This window comes from Sus scrofa, chromosome 10, assembly GCF_054392235.1.
Source record: "Sus scrofa isolate SSC_HxYL_T2T_F1_AM1 chromosome 10, Sscrofa_HxYL_maternal_Yorkshire_Landrace_v2.0, whole genome shotgun sequence".
Taxonomy (NCBI): Eukaryota; Metazoa; Chordata; class Mammalia; order Artiodactyla; family Suidae; genus Sus; species Sus scrofa.
The window spans coordinates 94,922,447-94,941,165 of NC_139392.1; the positions used below are offsets into that span (position 1 = coordinate 94,922,447).

Genomic DNA, 18,719 nt, shown 5'->3' on the forward strand with positions numbered 1-18,719 from the left:
TGTGACCAGCAGGTCTCCTGAAGTCATCAGCAGAACTAGCTATTATAGCCAATTTAATAGCTTGAAAATGAGCTCATTAGTGGTCTTTTATCCGCGGAAAAAAAGTCGATTAAATCCGGATGTGTGAAGCCGCAGCTCAGCAGCTCATTTCCATCCCGCCTGCGACCTGAACAAATCGGAGACGGCTTTTCCGGGAGCGAGGTCAGGCTCCGGGGCCGCCGTCTGCCCCCGCCCCACGCGCCACGTCTCCTCGGGACGATGTCCAAGGGGTGTTTCTGGCCTTTGCAGCCCCCCATCCTCCACGGGCACCCAAACAATTCACGGGCAGCAGCGACAAGATGCGATTAGTCAAATGGGATCTGAAGTTCCCTGCGCCCTGGAACGCTGTCTCCGCGACCACACGGGCCTGGGACAAAGCAGCTGGAGATGTGCCCAGCTAGCCGGGGTTTTTCTGGGTCCTTCCCCCCGACACCCCTCACCTCTTCCCTGCCTCCTCCCCCTCCTCCCCACTCTCCCCTCCTCTTCTTCCTCCTCCCCCTCCTCCCCCTCCTCCCCACTCTCCCCTCCTCTTCTTCCTCCTCCCCCTCCTCCCCACTCTCCCCTCCTCTTCTTCCTCCTCCTCCCCCTCCTCCCCCCCTCCCACTCCCCCTCCTCCCCCTCCTCCTTCTTCCTCTCTCCTCCCTCTTGCCTCTCCCTCTCCCTCCTCCCCCCTTCTCCTCCCACTTAACTCCACCTCCTCCCTTCTCCCCCTCCTTTCTCCTCCCTCCCTCCCCCCACCCCATCCGTGTGGCTGAAGAGATCCCTTTCATGCTCGGCACATCTAGTATTTCCCATTGGTGGTTTGATTAAATTATCTTGGACAAAGGGTGAAGGCTGAGCACAGGCAAGCTGACCCCTTCATTAGCTCTGGGACGAGGGCCTGATTAACGTAAATTTCTGGGATAAACCATGGGGCAAATAGGAAATGTCCCCTCCCAGGTCCTCCCTGCTAACGTCCCACAGACCCCCAGCTGCGTGCAGACTCCAGCTCGTGGACCGTCTTTTACTTGCACAGCCCTGTCTCTGAGCGCCCTGTGCGCTACGTGGAGTGATGGCAGAGACTGCTTCACCTTCTCTTTGAGCCCCCACTGCTCGGAGGTGGTGTGGGATTAGCATCTCAGGGGCGAACCGTACGTCCCCGAGTCCTTACCCGTGGCAGGGGAATGGCAGCTAACGGCCTCAGGAATTAGCAGGCAAGGTGGGGTGCTGACAACAGCCACTGCTTACCTCTTAGAAGCCCCTTCTCCACGTAAACCCCACCCGGCTGGTGCAGAAGTCAGCATGTGGACGCCCAGAGGGCCCCGCTTGTGGAGCCGGAGGTCACGCACCACCGCTGCTCATCAAAGCGTGGAGACCCACCTTCTGCCCTGGGTGCCCTAACTGGACCTCTGAGGGGTTTCAGTGGGTCTTATTTCTACCATCATAGCTGCTTCACAGTGTTGTTTCTACGGTAGAGCAAAGCGACCCAGTCACACGCATGTACACACACCTCCTTTTCCTCACGCTGTGCTCCATCCCAGGTGACCAGATAGAGTTCCCTGTGCTATTCAGCAGGAGCTCACTGCTTAGCCACTCCAAATACGAGAGTCTACATCTGTCAACCCCAGCTTCCCAGTGTTTCCCACTCCCACCCCCTCCCCTTGGCAACCACGCGTCTGTTCTCCAAGTCCATGAGTTTCTTTTCTGTGGAAAGGTTCATTTGTGCCGTATATGAGATTCCAGATAGAAGTGATATCATATGGTATTTGTCTGTCTCTTTCTGACTTAGTTCACTCAGGATGAGAGTCTCCACTTCCATCTATGTTGCTGCAAATGGCGTTATTTTATTGTTTTTATGGCTGAGTGGTATTCCATTGTGTATATATACCACATCTTCTTAATCCACTCATGTGTCATGGACATTTAGGTTGTTTTCGTCTAATTGGACCTCTAAGTCAACAGTGCAGCCAGTGGTTGCGGGTCTCCTTGTCTCATGTTGGGTGCTGCTTTAACATAGCAACCCTTGCTTCCCCTAAAGGCCCTGGAGTCCCTCAGCTGGGGGACCTTTCCTTCTCTGTTGGCCATCAGGGTCTCCCGCCCTGTGGACAGGAAGGTGTGCAAAGCCGTACAGAGTGGGGCAAGAGCACACGCCCTCTGCTGAGCTGGGCTGCCTGGGGTCTGACTATGCAGCCGACCTCTGATTGTGGTGGACGTGCAGGCCCCTTCAGGCCTGGTCTCCCTCGCAGCTGCAGCCAGTGCCCCAGGCAGCCCTGTGCCCTCCCCCAGCCCCCGCGAGGAGCCCCTCCCCACCCTCCATGTGGAGGCAGCCCTGTGCCCATCCCCTGCCACGTGGAGCTCCCCCCGCCCCAGCCTCCCATCTGGAGAGGAGCAAGTTCCAGCAGAGGGACGTCCCTTCTCGGCCACTGTTGATGGTCCTGGCCCCACGCCTGCCCGGCATCTCTCTGTCTTGGGGGCTCAGGTGTCAGGGGGCTTGGAGGGCCCATCCCATCACCAGTCCAGACAGCCTCCCACCTAAAAGCTTTGTTTTCCCACAGGCCCCCAACCCCCTCCCCCAGCTCTCCCAGGTCCTGTGGTGAGGAGTGGGCCTCAGAGCCCCCAGCCCCACCCCATGCTTCCGGGTACCTGGAGGGCTTAGCCCAGGGTCGGGGGCATCAGGACTCCAGCTCAGGGACGTGGGGGCCCCCAAGCATTCATTTCTAATGAGTTCCCAGGAGACCGTTAAAGACCTCCAAACCCCAAGAAGGTGCAACACACAGGGGAAATTGGGCAAATGGCGTGCCGTGTGCTCTGGCCACTCTCCGCCGTGTCCCCAGATGCATGTGCTGGGTCCGTGCAGGTAGACGCGCTAAGCACCCCTCGTTCAGGAGGCCCAGCCTGCTGTAGGCAAACGCCCTTTGCCGTCAGGAGCACGGAGGCAGCTGGAGGCCGGTCCTCCTGGTCGTCCAGCTCTGCAGAGGGGCAGCTGACAGGTGAACATTGTGTGTGTGTTGGGTGGCAGCGGGGTGGCTTGACCAGGACATGCACCAGGAAGGTCCCCGTGGACACCGTCCGGCCGGGGCACAGCCGTCCTGTCAGGAGTGACCTTTCTCACTGTCTTCACGTGAGGAAATTTCTTAGGATCAACTCCCCTGGCAAATTTCAAGAACAGGATTAGATTGGGTTGTTTAAGAGAATGCCTATAACAGCCAAATTATTCTGACTTTATAAAGTAAATAAAACCCACGTAGATTAAAAATGCGTCACAAGTCAATACAGGACTTCGTAGCAACTCCAGCTGCAGCAAATGTTCTCTCGCCCAGCACGGGGCCTGTGGCTCCTTGGGGTCCTGGCCACCCAGGGGAAGTGACCTCCCTGGAGATTTCAGGAATCAGATTCCTGGGGGAGGCTGCTCACTCCGCCAGATTGGACTCAGGTGACATCTGGGCCACGTCCCCCACCCCTCAGGACCACTCGCACAGGGGACAGTGAGCTAATTAAAGCAGGAGCTGCATGTAGTCCCAAACCCTGGTTAAAAGTGGCCACAAACCTTGGGAGATGCCTGTAACTCACTGAGAGGAAAGAGGTGCACGGGACCCCAGGCCACGGAGACGAGTGGCCCTGCTGAGACGGAGGCGGGAAGGGTCTGAGGACTGACCGTCCCCCCAGAAACCTGTTTGGAAAGAGCGCACGGAACCCGGTTTCACGCGGGTCAGCTTCCCATCACTTCCACGCTACTTTCCCCACGGGCGGCCTGCCGAGACCCGCTCAGCGGGATGGGGCTGAAGAACGGGTGCGGTGAGACTTAAGGAAAAACGTTAACATCCAACAAGACACAGAGACGTTGATCTTAAGTAAAGGTGGGAACCGGGGACTCAAGGTCTCAGGGACCGAGCGCGCGGCCTCAAGAACCCTCACTGCTTTGATTGTGCTCTTGAGGATGACGGCAAGTGAGGAGGGGGTTGTGGGTGCAGGGTAGAGGGTTTTTCAAAGCTGTTTTAAAAGTCACATAGCCGGTTGTGGATTAAGCTTTTATTCTGACCTGTAGGCACTTAACGATTATTAGCACTTGAGGAAGCTTGGCGTCCGCTCCCTATGCAGAGCATCTAGCGAATCACCCTTGTGCTTCTGCAGAAGGCATACCTGTCTGCAGCAGCCCGGGTGCCTAGGTTTGCACCTCGGCTCTCCTTGCGGATGCATATCCTGCTGATGACCCCCATAAACCCCTTGGGGCCATGAGGCCCCTCTTTCTTTCATTCTTAAGAGGACACATCCTGCTGTGCAAATGGCGGCGCGCCTGTCTGCACAGGGCTGCGAGCCTAGGCCAAGGCATTCTGTCCTCATTCCGCTGACCCAATGAAGAGCTTATGCCTTTAGGGCTTCGTGCTTAAGCCTAAGTCCTTCACCAGCACTGCGACTGTTCTCCAAGCAGGAAGGTGGGGTAAAATAAAGCAGGACAAGATGGAGTTTTCAGCAAAGAGGCTGAGGAAAGATTGTAGACACATGTCTCGCCACAGAAGCCTTCACTTGCTACTCCTTAGTCTAACTCCACTGCGTGGAAGGTGCATTCTGCCGTTACAGAGATAATTGCCTGGAAAGTATGCCTCTGAATCCTCTGACCACACTAGTTCGCCCTTTTTCTTATCTCAGTCTTCTGAGTTTTAGCTCTGACGATATTGGGGGCATGGCAGAATGAGCAGATAAAAAAATGCCATGCTTCTTCAGCATAGCAGAAATGATAAAATTCAGAGGAAATTGTGATTTTGTTCAGAGCCTGATGCGCACAACTTTCTCACCAAATTTATTGCTGGAAGAGGTTGAAGGACCCCTGAGTTTAGACCCCGGTGGAAGATGCCATGTGGCATGTGGGTGGGTGCACCAATGTGTTGTCACCGTCTCACTCCTTAAGGGGACTGGAGACAAAGGGACAGGGGGCGGGTGGGGGAGGATGCTTCACGAGGGTTATTGCTTCTCGACGCCAACAGTAATGAGAGTATGTGATATATTTCCAAGGGAAATAGACAGTCGCACCAACTGCTTAAAAATGACTATTTCCTGTCACAGTTTTTCACCTGCCACCCCTAAGCTGTCCCGGGAAGGGTTTTGGTGTAAATGGCTGAGGATACGCAGGCTTCCCCTGGGTCAGGCTCGCTCCCCTTTTCCTCCTGCCTCCGCCAGGTGATCCCTGAGTATGGTTTCAGCTGCTCTTGTCCACTCAGCTCGAGGCCTTTAGTGTTGAAGATGTGGAAGTGTGTGAGTGTGCGAGAGTGCCTTGCAGGAGGTGCCCACCAGCACCCCTGGGCCTCCACAGGGCGCCTGCCACATGTGGCCCAGATCTCTCCCGCTCAGGCCCCGTGCTGCGCCTTCCAGCTGAGCTGCCTTCTTGCTCGGCTTGTGCCCAAGCCCAGTAGACTCTGACCCCCGTGGGCTCTCCTGCCGCAGCGCCCAAGGGGCCGCCCGTGGACTCACGGAGAAGCAGAGAAGCCCAGCCGTCCCCTGAGCCCTGGGTTTCTAAGCCCCTAGGGCGGCCTCACTGGGAATTGTTTTCTCTTCTCCCGGGCTCGGTTTTCTCTGGGCCTGGGATCCGGGGGGGCACCAGGGAAGGGTGCTAAAGATGTCTTTGAAATACACCCGGACGCCTCCAGACATGGGCGGCTGCGGGAGCTGCGCTCGGGGTGGGGTTACTCGCTGACGCAGCGCGTTTGCAGGGTGTACGCCCAGGCCCAGCAGAGGGCACGCGCTCAAGAGGCTGCGCTGAGGGCTCCGGCCCTTGTGACGGGAGGTCCAGGGTGCCAGGTGGACCCAGAGTCCCTCGGCGGCGAGCACAGGGGCAGGGCCTGCCAGGCGCTCCGTCCCAAGTCCATGATCCTAAACGGATGCAAAGTGAGACATACAGCGTGTAACACAACAGGTATGTCACAGTGTACATGTGTGTGAATATAAACACCAGTGTGTCTGTGTAATTCAAATATAAGATGTAAAATATACGCATGTAGTGAAATCACATGTGAGGTAATGCATGTATGAGATATGCGTAGATCCCAGCACGAGAAAAGCTGGACCATCACGGAACTGTCAGAAGCGGGCATATCCTTCCAGACTCAGGGTAGACAGACTAAGAGGCGCGTGTGAAAGAGGCTCGCAACCAGGTCGTGTGAGAAGAACTGGAAGCGCCCGGTGAGGCCGACACGGGAACACCACGGAGGGCACAGGAAAGGGTGTGAATAGACCTCCGTGCCGCACGCGGGGGTGCGGGCGGGAGAGGTAGGCAGCAAGGAGGCTGAGAGTCAGATCAGAGGGGCCCCGGGCTGCTGGCGTTGGACTTAGTTCAGGTGGTCACACAGATAGAGCCACCTGATACCACCCGATACCAGCTGTTAGCTACTTCATACCACCTGATGCTCACCTGCTGCACACCTGTTACCCACCTGTTCCCTACCTGATGCGCACCTGTTATCTGCCTCACCTGTTACCTGCCGAATCCCAACCTATTGCTCATCTGTTACCCACCTGATGCCTCCTGTTACTCACCTGATACCCACCTGATACCTACCTGACAGCCACCTGTTACTCACCATTGACTACCTGTTCCTCATCCGTTACCCACCTGTTGCTCACCTGATACCACCTGGTACTCACCTGTTGCTTTCCTGTTACTCACCTGATACCCACCTGGTATTCATCTGTAACCCACCTAATACCCACCTGAGAAGACCCACGGTTACCTGACAACTTTCTCCATTTGGCCAGTGGCGCCTTGGGCTCAGGCGACCATTTACAAGTACAAGGAACTTCTGCTGGTGCCCTTCCTCAAGTTCAGCACCCTCTTCAGTGACAGGTCGATAGCCGTGCTGTCCCTGCCACCGACGGCCGTGTCACATGGTGGGAGAAGGTATAGCCCGCTAGCTTCTCATCCATTCACTCGTTATCACTGCTGTTATCACTGATGACACGACACTCAGCTTGGGGAGGGGCCTGTTAATGCTATGACTTTGGGTCGGGAGCGGGGGGGGGGGGGGCACACCTTCCAAAGATCAGGGTCCCTCACGGCCTGGCTCCTTCTGCATCACCTGCAGCATTGGGTTTGTGTGTGCAGCACACAGGGAGGTGGAGGGGGGCCCTCAGCGATGAGGACACAGCAGCAGCAGCAACGCGTCCCCCATGGTTACAACGTGTGCTTACGGCTCAGAGCACACGGCCCTCTGTGACCTCCCCGGGGCCCTGCGGGTTTGCTGTCTTATCCTCGTTTTGCAGATGAGCAAACGAAGCCCATGAGGAAGCCCTGAGGAGGCCTTCAGGGGCTCTCTGAGGTCTGTCCCCACGGACCCACTGGTCCTGGGACCTTTGTTAAGCAGTTCCAAGGCAGGAGATTGATTCTTGGTCAGAATCAAGTCAAACCCGAGGCCTTTGCAACATGCTGCTTGCTCCTAAAACACCCCTCTAGGCGCCTCAGTGTAGTCGGCTCTGGTCCCTCTGTTACCTCCGCCCCAGAAGTCGGGCTCTTGGCCTGCGTGGCTCAGGAAGGAGGTGAGGGTCTCGTGCACAGACCACGCATCCCCGCTGGCAGGTGCACCACAGCCTCGCCCCGGAAGCCCAGCCCCGCGTGGGTCAGGCTTTGCCCTGGGGCCTCCTCACTGCTCCCGCAAAGCGGGCAGCGTCCGAGAGGCCCTGGGCTCCGTGCAGCCCCGTCCTGGAGCCTGACTCCACCCGCGTGCCCAGTCCCGCCCCTGGCAGCTGCAATGCTTCCCCGTTGACCTTGGCGCGTGTCCCTTGACACGTCCTCCAGGCACGTCCCGCTCTGTCCTCGGAGGCCCAACCGCCGCGGCCCCTGCCTCCGCACATCCGGAGCCTTCTGCCAGCTCAGAGGAGCAGGGCTCACCGGACTTGCAACACCGAAGAGTTCACCCTAAACCAGCCGCTCCCGGGTGCGCTCCTTGTCTCCCTGTGGGCTTGTGAGCAAGACTGGGAGATGGGACATTGCTTTAAAGCTGATTTCAACATTTTTATCACAGTCGCCTAAATATCTGCTTTATTTTTGTTACATACACATATCCAAAAAAAAAAAAAAAAAAAAGGAGAAACAGCAGAAAAAAGCAAAAAACAAGCCAGAGGGCTCGATTTGAAAGGCCCTCTTTTCACTTCATCGCTGTCACGGGCAGCGGGGCCTTGGTTGGGCCTGTGCTGCCGCCCTTCAAAAGGAAGACCCCGGCGGTATAGCGTGTAATCATTTGGTGCTGTTGGCTTATATGATCATAATTTCTTAATACCGAGGTCGGTCCCAGGGGTCCCCGTGGGTCCAGCCCCTCCTGGACAGCAGGCGCTGCCGTGGAGACAGTCGCCGTGGAGACGGTTGTGTCAGGAAGCCCCTCCCCTCACTCGTCAGTCCATCGGCACAAAGCTGGGCCTCTGTCCTGGGGAGCGTGCAGTTCCTCGGCCCTGGAGTTCCTGGAGTGCCCGGCACCAGGCGGGGTAGACCCCATCATCCGCATCCCGGGGTGACTGCAGGGCTCGGGGGGCTGGTCCTGGGTGAGCTTCTGCTTTGCAGATGCTCATCCTGCCCAGACCCCACCTTCTCGTGGGCCTCACTCCTGTTTCTGCCCAGCTCTTGGCACAAACGTGTTTGTTAAGTAGTACTGCTTCCCCGGTGTCAGGCCTGTCCTCGAACCCGCTGGTGTCACAGTGCTGTTCAGCCTCTTAGAGAGCGGTGCCCTCTTTCTGCACAGAACCTGTCTCTAGACGTGAGCCGTTTTGTCCCCAAACGAGATAGACTAGTTGTGGTGTCAGCTTTCTTTAAGAACGTGAGGTGTGAGGCAAGCAGCTGTGGTACTGAACCCTTGGCTCTTACTTTGGTTTCCTGTCTGAGGGTGTCATTGTCACTGAGTGCCGTCTCAGACCGTCACCATCATTTTCAAGTGGGAATTCTTGGAAGACAAAATCCTGAAAAACGGGGATGGCTCAGCTCGGCTCAGCTCAGCTTGTGCACAAAATCCCAGGGTCCCAGCTGCCTCGTGCCTGGCAGTCCCGGCCGGAATTGGGCCTCCTTCCCTGTTTCTCTAAGCGGATCCCAAAGGGCAGCGGGTGGGAGAACCTGGCCAAACGTCCTGAGACATGTGCTCATTCTGTGCTGTAAGGTCCCGGGAGATGGAGTTACTGCGGTCTCTGTGAGTGTTTCCGGCAGCCGGCTCTGAGGCCAGTTACCATCATGATGCCCTGGGAGTAGTTTTGCCTTCTTGGCGGCGGCGTGAACCATGTGAGGCTGGTGCTAACCTGGGTACCTTCCTCACCCCCAGACTCTCCCATTACACCCTGGGCAGAACCAAGCAAGGAAAGCCCTGGACAGGAGGCAGACATCTGCCTTCCAGCCCCTGGCTCCAGGCTCAGCCTCCCACCCCTGTGGCAGGAATGGCTGGCAGACCCACTCTCTACCCCTGCCTCCCTGCTAAGGCACCCCCGTGGGATTTTTTTTCCTTTTCCATATGAAGTTTTTAATTTATAAGGATTACTTTCCATTTACACTAATTACAGAAGACTGGCTGTATCCCCCCGTGCCGTGCATACAGCCTTGAGCCTTTCTCACACCCAGGAGTCCACTCCCCACCCCTATTTAGCGCCCTCCCCACTGGTCACCCTAGTTGCTTCTCTGTATCTGTGAGTCTGCTTCTTCTTTGTTCTATTCACCAGTTTGTCGTATATTTTTAGATTCCGCATATAAGCAAATTCACATGGTATTTGTCTTTCTCCATCTGACTTCTCTCACTAAGCATTATGCCCATCCATGTTGCTGCAAATGGCACAATTTCACTTTCTACAGCTGGACAGTATTCCCTCGTGTATATGTACCACATCTTTTTTTTCCTTTTTTAAAATTTTTCATGATCGTTGATTTCCAGGGTTCTGTCCGCCTCTGCTGTGCAGCACAGTGACCCAGTCATACATCTATACCCACACTCTTTTTTTCACATTATCCTCCATCGTGTTCCATCACAAGTGATCCGATATGGTTCTGTGCTGTACGGCAGGATCTCATTGCTCACCCGTTGCATCCACCAACCTCAGACTCCCAGTCCACCCCACTGAACCACATCTTCTTGATCCACTCCTCTGTTGATGGGCACTGAGGTCGTTTCCCTGACTTGGCTATTGTGAATGGTGCTACTATGAACATATGGTGCATGTATCTTTTTTAATTGCTTTCCGGGGGGGGTACATGCTCAGGAGTGGGACTGCTGGGTCATATGGGAACTCTGTTTTTAATTTTTTGGGGACTCTCCATACCATTTTCCACAGTGGCTGCACCAGATAACGTGCGCGTCAGCAGTGCCCGAGGGCTCCCTTTTCTCCACAGCCTCACTTGTTATTTCTGGTCTTTCGGATGGTGGCCATTCTGACAGGTGCGAGGTGATGTCTCCCTGTGGTTTGATTTGCATTTCTCTGCGAGTAGTGGTGTTGAGCGCCTTGTCCTGTGCCATCTGCTTGTCTTCGTTGTCTATTCACTTCTTCTCGCCATTGTTTTAATCATGTTGTTTGATAGTTTGATGTTGAGGTGTATGAGCTGTTTATATGTGTTGGTTATTAATCCCTTATTGATCATATCATTTGCAAATATTTTCTCCCATTCAATACGTTGTCTTTTCATTTCATTGACAGTTTCCTTTTCTCTGTGAAAGCTTTTAAGTTTGATTAGGTCCCATTAATGTTTGCTTTTATTTCCTTTTCTATAGGAGATAGATTCAAAAAATATTGCTACAGTTTATGTCAAAGAATGTTCTGCCTATATTTTCCTCAGAGAATTTTAGGTCTTTAATCCACTTTGAGTTTACTTCTGTGTGTGGTGTTAGAGAGTGTGCTAATTTCATTCTTTTACATGTAGCTGTCTGGTTTTCCCAGCACCATTTATTGAAGGGACTGTCTTTTCTCCATTGCATATTCTTGTCTCTTTATCATAGATTAATTGACTCTAAGTGCATGGGCTTATTTCTGGCCTCTCTATCCTGTTCCATTGATCTGTGTGTCTGTTTTTGTTTCAGTACCATACTGTTTTGATGACTATAGCTTTGTAGTATAGTCTAAAGTCAGGGCCCATGATTGCTCCAGTTCTGTTCTTTCTCAAGATTGTTTTGGCTATTTGGGGTCTTTTGTGTTTCCATACAAATTTTAAAATTATTTGTTCTAGTTCCATGAAAAAGTGCCAGTTGGTGTTTTGATACAGATCGCCTTGGGTAGTGTGTTTATTTTGATAATATTGATTCTCCCAATCCAAGAACACAGTATATCTTTCCACCTGTTTGTGTTCTAGCCACAGCAATCAGTGAGGAAAAATAAAAGGAATCCAGATTGGAAAGGAAGAAGTAAAACTCTCACTGTTTGCAGATGACATGGTGCTATACATAGAAAACTACTAGAGCTCATTGGTGAATGTGGTAAAACTGCAAGATACAAAATTAATATACAGAAATCTTTTTTTTATTTTATATATATATATTTTTTTTTATTTTCCCACTGTACAGCAAGGGGGTCAGGTTATCCTTACATGTATACATTACAATTACATTTTTTCCCCCAGCCTTTCTTCTGTTGCAACATGAGTATCTAGACATAGTTCTCAATGCTATTCAGCAGGATCTCCTTGTAAATCTATTCTAGGTTGTGTCTGATAAGCCCAAACTCCCGATTCCTCCCACTCCCTCTCCCTCCCATCAGGCAGCCACAAGTCTCTTCTCCAAGTCCATGATTTTCTTTTCTGAGGAGATGTTCATTTGTGCTGGATATTAGATTCCAGTTATAAGTGATATCATATGGTATTTGTCTTTGTCTTTCTGGCTCATTTCACTCAGTATGAGATTCTCTAGTTCCATCCATGTTGCTGCAAATGACATTATGTCATCCTTTTTGATGGCTGAGTAGTATTCCATTGTGTATATATATATATACCACATCTTCCGAATCCAATCATCTGTCGATGGACATTTAGGTTGTTTCCATGTCCTGGCTATTGTGAATAGTGCTGCAATGAACATGCGGGTGCATGTGTCTCTTTTAAGTAGAGTTTTGTCCTGATAGATGCCCAGGAGTGGGATTGCGGGGTCACATGGAAGTTCTATGTATAGATTTCTAAGGTATCTCCAAACTGTTCTCCATAGTGGCTGTACCAGTTTACATTCCCACCAACAGTGCAGGAGGGTTCCCTTTTCTCCACAGCCCCTCCAGCACTTGCTATTTGTGGATTTATTCATGATGGCCATTCTGACTGGTGTGAGGTGGTATCTCATGGTAGTTTTGATTTGCATTTCTCTTATAATCAGCGACGTTGAGCATTTTTTCATGTGTTTGCTGGCCATCTTCTGCTTGAGTGTATTTTTTTTTTTTTTTTTTGCAAATGCAATATTTGGTTTTGACTTGTGGTTGCCCTATTTTTTAAGTATGCTAACCCCTTCCCATAATTGTGTGTTTTAGCCTGATGGTCCTGTAAGTTCAAACACTTCATTGCTATATTAAAATTAAGAAGAGAAACATACAAACAAACAAAAAGGGTTATTTACTTCCTAACATCCCTTGCCCACATTTTATGGTTTTGATGACTCTTTTTTATTTTTTTCTTTTTAATTTTATTTTGTTTGAAGCATGTTCATGATTAAATCTCTATGCTGGCTTATTTGAGTGACTGCTCTCTGATTGCGGTTTCCTCAGTCCTAGTTCTTCCTCTTCTTCTTCTTTTTTTTTTTTCCTTTCTTTTTTCTTCCCTTTCCTTCCTTTCTTTTTGGTTTAGAGAAGCCCTTTCAATATTTCCTTTAACCTGGGTTTTTTGTTGCTGTATTCTTTAAGTTTTTGTTTGTTGGAAAAAATTTTTATTTCCCTTTCTATTTTAAATGATATTCTTGCTGGATAGAGTATTCTAGGTTACATATTTTTTCCTTTTAGCACTTTAAATATCTCTTGCCATTCCCTCCTGGCCTGTAGTGTTTCTGTGGAGAAATCAGCTGATATTCTTATGGGGGTTCCCTTGTAGGTAACATTCTTATACAGAAATCTTTTGCATTTTATACACTAACATGAAATATCAGAAAGAGGAATTAAGAAGACAATCCCATTTACCTTTGCCATTTACCATTAAAAAGAATAAAATACCTACAAATAAACCAACCTAAGGAGGCAAAGACCTTTCCCCAAAAAACTGTAACACAGGAGCTAGTCTAATATAATCTGATGGTTCTGATTCCTCCTGAACGGTCCTATACGATTTCGTGACCGGACAAGGCTCAGAGCCCACGTCACGACCCCACAGGCTCCCCTCCCTGGGCCCTCAGTCCCCTCTCCCGCCATAGGCTCTCCCCCCACCCAGAGCCTCCTCTCACCTCAGTGGAGCAGGTGGACAGGCCAGCCTTGCGAGCATGTCTGGACTTTAACACTTTAAATGTCGTCTTTCCTCTGAGGACAAAGTCCTGCCCTTTCAACTTGCAAACTGCTCCTCATTTCCCCAAAGCCGGCTCGGAAGTCCGCCCAGGAGGTCCCTGCTTTCCTGGTGGACCAGGAAAAGGCCCTGGCCCCGCTCCCTGGGTCCCATGCCCTTCGTGCTGAGAGTGTGTGTCTGTCTATCCCCAGTTCGTCCCACACCTATCTTCAGCAGGAGCTGCCTGGGTGGTGGCCGCTCCGTCGAGGTTACCGAGGAAGTGGGTCCACGATGAAAGCATTCTCCCCATCACAGGCAGGCCACGCGTTTGGGGCCTCCGTCTACCCAGCTGAGCGACGTGACCCCTGATTCTCGGCCTCTCTGCATCTCCCTTCACAAGGTTTCCAGGGTCTAAACTTGTTCCCTGACTGCAGAGTCTCGGGGGCTCTTTAAACGTTTGCTTACTCTCACTCCATCCTGCTCCAGCGGCTCAAGCTGCCTGAGATGTTAATTTTGAAAATGAGCCTTCTGGTCGACCAAGAAAATGAACACATGTTTCCAGTAGCATTAAAGGAGTTACTCAGTATTTGTCAGCGTCTCCATGCTGGCATTTCTCGGAGCCTCGGCTGGTGGTGTTGGGCCCACTCAGAGTGTCTGGGCCATTTGGCAAATAATTAGCAGCATCAGCTCAGAGCCAGCGTCTGTGCCAAAACCCTTTCCAACCAGACTCGGAGGCTGAGCTGTAACGGCCCCATCACCGAGGGCTTCCTTGGAAAAGGACAGAGAAGAACGTCGCGGCCGAGGCCACAGCGTGGGAGCGAGGCGGGCTGGGCCCTGAGCAAAGCTATGTTCGTGAGTCAGCAGGTGGGAGATGCTGCTGCTGCAGGGGGCCGGCTGGGCACCTGGACCCACGGCTGCAGCCCTCGGCGGGCGCCGCAGGCAAAGCAAGAGCAGCGCGCTTTGTGGAGGGACCAGCACGCTCCCGGCGTGTCCTTACGCGCGTTTTCCGCAGCCCCGCCATGTGCGCTCCCGGGGAACAGGGAGGATCTGCAGGCAAGCACGTCTGGGGGGAAAGGCAGACAGCGAGCTTCCTGGCGGCGAATTCAGTCCCTTCGGATGTTGGCGGTTCTGAGGCGCCCACGGCGAGAAGTGAGCCAACCATCGATCGATTTAGAGAAGATTTCTCCCATCTCTTAAAAAGACAAACCTTCTCCCTTTTTTAAGGCTGACTCGATGGTTCACAGAACTAGAGTGTAAGGGAAGGTGCTTTGGGGAAATTTTAACTTTCTAATTACCATCACTGTTTGAATTTCTAATTGCAAGTTACCTCAAGGATGTTTACTGTAAATTAAATGAATGCATGACGGTGGACCGCCTGAGCTGTGCCTGCTCTGTGCTGAAGCAGAAGAGGAAAATGAAAGGGCAAGGCTGGAGGAAGCTGGGTGACGGGACGGGACATCCTGGGGACCGGCTGGTGGCGGCTCCTTGGCGTCAGAGCCGAGGGCGTCTGAGCATCTTGCCGTCCTGAAGGACTCTGCTTCTCTCCACTGAGGTCTGGTGCCCTGGGCGTCTCCCCCTGAGCCCCCTAAACAGGGTCTCAGATTCTGCAGCATGGGGTCCCACTACGGTTTAGAGTCGGGGAGACGAGGAGGGTAGAGCCCTGCAGGTGCAGGGGGGACAGAGAACAGAATGGCACCCCGCCCCCTGGGGCCTCAGCGACCCCCCTCGGGCTCATGAACGGGGTGAGTGATGTCGGCTGGGAGAATTTCATCTTGCGTTTCCCAAGACTAACTGGCAAGCAGATTTTCTTTCATTAGAATAATTTATCACTTACAAGATACCAGAGCTACACAGAGATTGCTGGATAATGGATGAAATGGTACTGAACCAGGTTTCTGCCCGAAGGAGTTTTCCATGTACAGGAATCTGCGGACTCGTGTCGGGCAAGCGTAACACAATCCTCCTGCCTCGTCCAGCACCACGGGGTGGGGTTCCCGGTGGTGGGGGGTGGGTGGACAGAGACAGGGAGATGGGGACAGGGGGACAGAGACGAGGCGGGAGGTTTGCCTAAGGCGGGAGAGAAAGCAGTGGCAGAAAGCCAGCTCTCTTCTCCAGACTCTGAAGGTGAGAGGGACAGAGTCACCTGCGAGGCACGGAGGGGCCCCAGGAGGCTCGAGTAAAGACCCCGCCCAAAATGCGCCCCCACTGCCCGGAGCCCTGAACACCTTTGGGTCAGTGCGTCACTAACAGATGAGCAGAGGAGGAGGAGGCAGAGTGAGGAAGGGCCCGGCAGGACCCCCCAGCTGGCCTCACCTGCAGTGTGGTCCCTCCCTGTGTGACCTGTGCCACTGCTTCCTGTGTCCAGACACACCAGGGCCGACCGTCCATCTGGCTGGACCCCTTTCGGTGGCCAGGGCCCAGGTCCGAGCAGCTCTGGAGGGCGCGTGGGCAGGAAAGCACGGTGTCAGGACCAGGGGGATCCTTTGGGACTTTGGGGCCAGCGGTCAGTACATTCTCGTGGTGACAAGGGGGGATCCCGGGCAGCTCCCGACAGGGTTCCGAGCGGGGAGGGGGTGGCGGGGCCTCCCAGGGCTTCAGGTGCGTGTCTGAGCCAGCGTTTGGGACACAAGGGAGCTGCTGGAGGGGTCGGTCCTCTCTCACCCGGCCCCGCCCTGGGAGGCCCCAGATCTGCCCTAATTTGGGAGCCCAGCTCCTGTACGCGGCCCCACTCAGCGTGGAAGGCAGTTGTCAGCGTTGAGGCTACACACACGCGACACTGCCTGACCCGGGGGGGTGGGGGTGGGGGCTCTAACGGAGGGACGTGGTGTCCCTTCTTGGGGGACGTGGCCATGAGGAGTGGCCCTGCGGCACAAAGGCCAGCCTGGAACGCACCCTCCCCAGAGACCACTAGCCCCGTGGATCCGGTGCTTTTCAAATATGTTTGCTCCAAGATGAGCAAGAAAGTCGTGTATTTGAAACAAATAAAACTGAGATTTTTGTTTTCCGGAGGCGAGGGGACATTCAGCAGTCTCTTCTCCTGCCGAGGGGACCCTTGAGGTCCGGGGAGCGCCACTGGTGCTCAGGGATCTTCACCAGAAATCTTTGATTTTGTGAGGTCAACACCACGGCTTAGGGAAAGACCAATTTTACAGCCACATTTTGTGTAAACAAGAATGGAGATGAGAGCGCTCGGCGAGGGAGCGAGTGCACAGGGAGGTGTGGTCATTCTAAGCAGAATTAGGGTGAAGTCTTCTGAGTGCCAGACGAGGGAAAATGTGCGGCTCTCGGTGTAATTGAGTATACGTCTATAGACTTCATTTTTGTTTTGGAAATTAATTCTTCCGCCATGGAGATACGCTGGTTAATTTAAGTTATAATTAGAAACAAACCTGGCTTGTATGTTGATTTCATTACATTGTATTTCATTTCTGTTGACTGTTTCACCTCGTAACAAGTTAACGAAAAAGCTGTTTTGTGTGTTCCTTCACACCGCCTATGAACCCAAACCCTTTTCTCCCTAGAAATCAGGTTTGGGCGGTACCTTCTCCTCCCATAACAGTGGCGATGCTTTTAACTGACATCAGACAGGCAGGGAGAAGCCAGCCCAGTGGGGGGCCCGTCCTCCTGGTTTTCCAGTTTCCATGTGAGAACGAAGGCCCGGGAAGTTTCTGGGGACCACCTGGCAAGAGGGAGCACCCCTGGGGCCGGGGGTTACCTGGGAAGTGGGATCCGGAAGTGGGTCCGTTTAGGGCGCTTTCTAAATATCCACGTGATAGGCCTCACTCCTCCTGAAATGAAGAGAACCCGAGGGGCCTGCGTCCCTCACGTCCAAGGCTCGGTGCTCTCAGAGCAAGTGGCCGAGCCCACTGCCTGCAGGCCACCTGGCCGGGCGCAGGGCTGGAGCAGGAGTGGAGAATCTCAGCCTGAGGTGTGAGCCCTGCGTCCTTTGTGACTTGGTGTCTGGTCCTTTATTTCCTCCTGGCCTCCCTGTCCTCAGGCAAAGGCTGTTCCGCCTCCTGCCCTGGCTGCGCAAAGCTCAGGAGTAGAACACGTGAGAGGGCCCTTGGCAGGTGAGACGCCCTGGAGAGATCAGATCCTGTTCGGGTTCCTGGGGCCCTGTCGGGCCGTGAGACGCCGGCTGCCCCTGTAAGCTGTGACCTCGCCCTTGTCGTGCTGAGGCCTTGTTCACTCCCTCCTGGATGCAGACTGTTTGGGGGCATTTCAGGTTGAAATGTAGCCCCTGTGGAAGCAGCTTGATCACTGGTGACCTAAGGCGTGAAGCCACAGTTGTAATTCTGGCGAATCGTTCAGCCTTTTATTAAAACACAAGCCAACAATTGCTAGGTGGTGAGAGGTGGGCCCAGCAGCGCCAGGAACGGAATGACACTGATCGCAGGCAGCAGAGTGGGGACAGCGGGACACAGAGAAGGCAGGCTCGGCCCCGAGCTGGCCATGCTCCCACAGGGAGATCCTCAAACCGACAGCGCGGCAGAGCGCGTGTGGGGCGGAGGCGCGGGGCGCTTCTGGATCTGAGCAGAGATGGCGTGTCATGAAGCCAGCGGCCGAAGGGGCAACAAGGCCAGTGACAGCGCCTGGCCAGGGCTGGCTGGTTCCTAAAGACAGAGCAACCCCATGCCCAGGACCTCACTCGGGGGAGGCATGGCCATCAAGGGGGCGACCGTTCCTGGAGGAACAGGGGCGGTGGGAACAGTCAGGACGGGGAGCCCGGTGTACGTGCTCCGGGCCTTTCCTGAGCCCGCAGCCCCTGCTCTCGGGGCTCCACGCCCCCCGCGTTTGGCTGCGAGTGGTCAAGGCTGGGGTGGGGGCGGGTTGCCCGTGTCCGCTCCTTCCTCTCACTTTTGCTGTGAACCTAAAACTCTAAAAAATAACTTCTTTTAAAAAGTGTCCCCACCCCCAAAAGGAAGAGCAGTGAGGAGCCACTGCCCCAGACCCCACAGCGGCCGCGTCGCAGCGGCGGCTCCTGGTTTAGACGTGCGTCGTTCGTGATCCATGTGCTCGTCAGTCTCGGCCGCAGACTGTGAGTCGTCTGGAGGTGGAGACGGCGCCTCATCCCAGCACATCCCAGCGGGCGGTCAGGGAGGGCTTCAGGGAGGAGGGGGCTGCCGGCACCGCTCGGGGCTGGGGTGGGGGCGTCCGTCACAGGAGACCCACGCGGCAGCCTCGCCGCCGCCGGCTCTGGGAACTCGGAGATCAGACCCGTGTCGCTGGGGGTAGGGGGTCGGGTCAGGGGCTCCTGCTGTCGAGGAAGCACCCTCGGCGGTTCCTCCTCCCGGGCCACCATCTGGACGCGTGTAAC

General features: G+C 54.0%; 1 protein-coding gene across 4 annotated transcripts in view; it reads left to right on the top strand.

The window, feature by feature from the left end:
• Nucleotides 1-18,719, top strand: part of ADARB2 (adenosine deaminase RNA specific B2 (inactive)) — a 455,387-nt gene that overhangs the window by 222,070 nt on the left and 214,598 nt on the right. The gene's annotated exons all lie outside the window — the stretch shown is intronic.